The following is a 4,943-nucleotide window of genomic DNA, read 5'->3' as shown; positions in this document are numbered from 1 at the left end:
TGATTGCCATCACTGTGGCATGTAGATGCAGTATGATGGGCCCCTGTCCCTTCCCACACACATACCACTTCCTGTTAGCTCTGTGGCTTGGTCACTCTGAAGAGCCTCCTTCCCTGAGCCCTACCCCACTGTGCTAAAGATCTCATGTGCAGAAAAGTTTCTTCTTAAGAATATGACTTTCCCTAGTTTTCTTCTCTTCTTCACAGCCATACTTCAGGACCTGGAGACTCCTTATATTCTTTCTCTGAAGCCCCCAACCACATTAGAACATTTCAAAATACAATTCAAAATACAAAATACAACTTGGCTCTGGACTCCTTTGTTAATGTTCCAATCCTGGCACCATGTCAGTACCTGTCCCTTCTCATATTTTTCTGAGTCCCTTGGCAGCCCACTTGGTTTGATACTGACATCAGTAAAGCACCTCTCTAGTAGTCCCTTTGTGTATATTGGGGACACCATATGTCATCATGCCTCACCTAGGATATGCTTTCAACTGACTTTGTCTTTTTGCTCCAAGATGAATGGCCTATAAGGCACTCTGAACACCCCTTGCTCTTTCCCTATTCTGAGCCATGCCTAATGTCATAAGTGGCTCGAGTGTACAGAGTAACCAACCACATCCAGCTTGGACAATCATTGCATAGGACAGAATTCGTACCTGGTATTACCAACATGTTCAAAAGTCCATGACTGGAGAAAGCATAGTAAAGTGTAAAACCAACTACTGTTACCCTGCTAAATGCCCATATTGCAAAAACTCCTTCTAAATAGGTATATTTATGTCTACACACTGGGCTGCTCTCAACCTTGGTTAAAGAAAGTGTTCTGCTTTTCAGCAAGTGGCAGTAAATGCAAAGAAAGACTCGTGACAGAGGATCAAAGTCCTGAGAGCAAGTGAATCTGAATGCTCAGCCTTAATAAGACACCTTTCTTAGCTCCACCCTGCCTCCTGCCAAAGTTCAGGGGACATCCTGGAAGAGGAGGCAGGAAGAATGTAAGAGCTGCTGAGTTGAAGGATAAATAGCACTGATGAAGCCTGTCTTCTGCACGTGACACAGCTGTGACATTCTGAATTCACAGCAGCATGAGACCAAACCAGCCAACACTGCAGCACTGATGGAAAAGATGTCATGAGCGTTGTAGCCCTAACTGTTGGCAGCTGATAGCTGACATATAGAATCGGTCTTCTTTGTAGATGTGGTTACTAGTTAGTATGCACATGTTCTAGTGGATGGCCACATGCAGCATCGACAGGAAACACTAACCAGACTTCGGTTATTTCAAAACAGAGGAAGATGATCACATGAGAAATGTGTTGGGGAACAGGGGAAGGAGGTGGAGAGAGTAGATGTGGATATAATATTTCATTGTATGTAGATTTTCCTGAAGCTGTTCGTATTTTAATGTTAATTCCACATCCCCAAGCAGGGCTGCCTAGTCATACACTCATGAGGTGACTTTATCTGAACATTCCCATTCTAATTAGTAAAATAAAGGAGAGCCAGTGACTGGGTGGGGTAAGGGATATGGAGGGAATGTCAGAGGTCAGAGGAGGGAGACGGACAGAAGAGAAACTCCAAGATGAACCTCCATAAAGATGAGCTAGATCCAGGTGGGCTTAATTGGCATTAAATGGCTATAAATATTTAAAGACTTTACAGGTCTTTTATCTCATATAGAAGGGCAATTGTATCTTTGTATATTTGATGCAATCTTGTGTAAAGGGTTTGTGTATTGAGAATTGAATAAATAAACCTGTATGAAAAGCTATTGGTCCATAGAATTGTGTTTGCATGGGATTTAGGGGTAGAGAAACACCACGAGACAAAGGAAATAGGGAAGGCAGTGGAAAACCGCCAAGGGAAGGTAGTTGTGCAAACTGAGTGAGACCCAGGTGGTGGTGCATGGGGCTCTGTACTGGGTACACAGCGTGAGGTGCAGGGCTAATAAAGAGATAAGCTAAGCCAATGATTATTTTTTAATATTCACTACAACAATTTTATACAAATATGTGGTTCTCAAGGAACAAATTTTTCAAAAATATACACAGAGCATAACAGGTGTTTAAAAACAGTAGCTGGAGGAGGCCATGTTGAATTTCCCTCATCTCCTTAAAACAGGTGGGAATCTACATTGAAAACCAGGCAGTGCAGTCTGAAAGGAAAAAGATGTCAAGATGTCTTAGGATAAATGCAAAGGACACCAAGAGACATTTCAAATCTGAAGTATGTATTTGAAATATTTAATGCAAAATATATTTCATACAAAGTCAACTTCACATGTCAAAGTGTAAGTAATAGAAGCACAAAGCGAAGTTCAAATTCCCCAACTCTCTTCTGGTTCTAGGTTTGAAAGAGGTAAAATTTCAAGCTAGCCCCACTAACCCTACCTTGAGGACAAGTATGTCTCAAGGCTGAGAACCAAAACCACAAACCACCTGGTCTCAATAAGGTCTGACTCTGCAGCCCTGAGAAAAACTAGTATAAAGGTCAGTGTACCCCAAAACAGGGTGATCTGGAGTTGAATCATATCCAAAAGCAGACAGAGTGTGCCAATTTGAATGAACCAATGAAATTGTTATGTGCCCTATAAATATGTCCCCCTAATTGAGTTTGGGGTCAACTCCTCTATCTCCTGTGTAAGATATGTGTCATCCCCAGAGCTCTGGCCTTCCCCCCTCCCCCAAATAAATCTCTTGCCTGATTGCAGCAAGATTGGATTTCTGTGAGTTCTTGGGTTCGAGTTCTCCCGGTACTAGAGTGAGGAGCTTCCTCAATTTGGAGGTCTTTCAGGTTTTCATACACAGGACATAAGACTGTGGTTGAATTTGCCTTTTTTCCTCAGTCAAATAGCATATGAAGTCATGAGCTACAAAAATTATTTGAGAATCTCCTATTCTTGTTTTGTTTTGTTTCCTAAAATCTACTATACCTGTTCTGGACAGTCTCTGCTCTAGACTTTCCTAGAACATATCTGCTTCACCCAGGCATTTGCAAGTTAGCATGCCAGCTTTGGGCTTCTCTGAATCTTTTTCTTCGTGTAAGGTCAACACACACACACACACACACACACACACACACACACACACACACACACACACATACACACACACAGGCAATTCCCATAGACCGCTACTGGTTTGAACTGTGGAGAAGGTCCAAGTGCGGTGACGTTATTTAGAGAAACAAAAGTGTCTTCCAGTGCTCAGAGATGTATATTTCAGCAGGAGCTGTTTTGTGTGTGTGTTTCTGTTTGTGTGTTTGTATATGTATGGTTGCATGTGTTTGTGTATGTATGTTTGTATATGTGATTTTGTATGTGTTTGTGTGCTTTTGTGTGTGTTCCTTTAAGTGTGTGTGTGTGTGTGTGTGTGTGTGTGTATTATTTGTGGTGTGGGTGCATTTGTGTGTGTTTATGTATGTTTGTGTATTTATTTTTGTGTGTGTTTGTGTGTATGCATTTGTGTGCGCTTGTGTTGTATTTGTGTGTATATGTATGTGTTTGTGTTTATATGTCTGTGTGTATATTTGTGTATGTGTGTATGTATGTGTGTATGTTCTATGTGTGGGTGTATGTAAGTGTGTGTGTGTGTTTCCTCTGCTGCTATGTCTCTCCTCTGTCCTCTCCATTTCCTGCTTGAGTCAAAGCTGCTTCCCTTCCTAGACCCATTTCCTCGCCCCCTCTCTGGCTCCCATTTTCTCCACTGTGGAATCACCAACCCCAGCATGAATGGGGAAGTTACTGTCATCACCAGTAAGAGCTGCATTTACAGAGCAGTCCTTTGTCCCCTTGTGTGCATATTTAAACTCTGATTTCAGTGATGAAGGAACTGAAGTATGAGAAGTAGGATAAAATTCCAGCGCTCAAAACAGGAGCAGAAAACCAAAGATTATCCATCAAATTTGGCTGCACCTGCCACCCCATCAACCATGGTACTGAAACCGCCTCATGCCTAGGGCATTTGAAATGGCTGATGAAAACAAGCAGATGTTTGCTTGTGACACTTTAACAGCTAATATGATTCTACAAATGTACATCCACACAAAGACAACAGAAGTTTTAAGCCACTAACATTGAAAGGCCCACTGTGTTCTCTGAACTGACGTTTCTGTCTACTGTGAATGATATGAAGGCTTACATTTCGGAGGTCTTATGAAAAGGGTGAAGAAGTAAGCAAGTTCTGCTGTACCTCCGACTGAGTTTCTAAGAACTGCCTTGATACACTGAAGTCATCCTGAAGCCGAGTTCCTGGAGCTTTCTCTCACTCCATTTCTCTTGTCTGTGTTCAGCTCCCCCCCCCCCCCCCACCTCCCAAGCCTGGTAGAGAGCCATGTATCCTTGAGTAGAGACTGGTTTATAGAAAATGCCTCTGGGCACATCAAATCCCCCAGTGGGAATCCACTGTTAGTTGAAAAACCTTGAAGAGGTCTCCTATTTGGGGATATAAATCAGTTTGCCTATCCACCTCCTTTGCTGAGTGGAACCGTGAGCAAACAGCACCGGAGCATTTGTTCTTAACTTTCCTAATGCTTCAATCCTTTAATACAGTTCGTCACGTTGTGGTGACACCCCTCCCCCAACAATAAAATTATTGTGACTGCTACTTCATAACTGTGATTTGGCTACTATTATGAATCACAGCGTAAATCTCTTGGGAGCTAGAGGTTTGCCAAAGGGGCCACAACCCTCAGGTTGAGAACCACTGCTCTAGGGGAAGAATAGCAAATTGATTATTTGAGAATCCCAAGGTCATCTGGGAGTTCAGGATCATAATCAAGGTTCAGTTTCACAGGTGATGACCCAATGACAAATGTCATAACTAGGAGTGGGAGGGATATTCACACAATTCAGTCTTTTGAACCACGGGGCCACCACTGGGAACAGGCACACACACACGACCGCTGGCTTCACTTCCCTTTGACACTGAGTTAGTCTAGAGC

This window comes from Micromys minutus (assembly GCF_963924665.1).
Source record: "Micromys minutus genome assembly, chromosome: 5".
NCBI classification, from domain to species: Eukaryota; Metazoa; Chordata; class Mammalia; order Rodentia; family Muridae; genus Micromys; species Micromys minutus.
Note: the sequence above shows the minus strand (reverse complement) of the source record.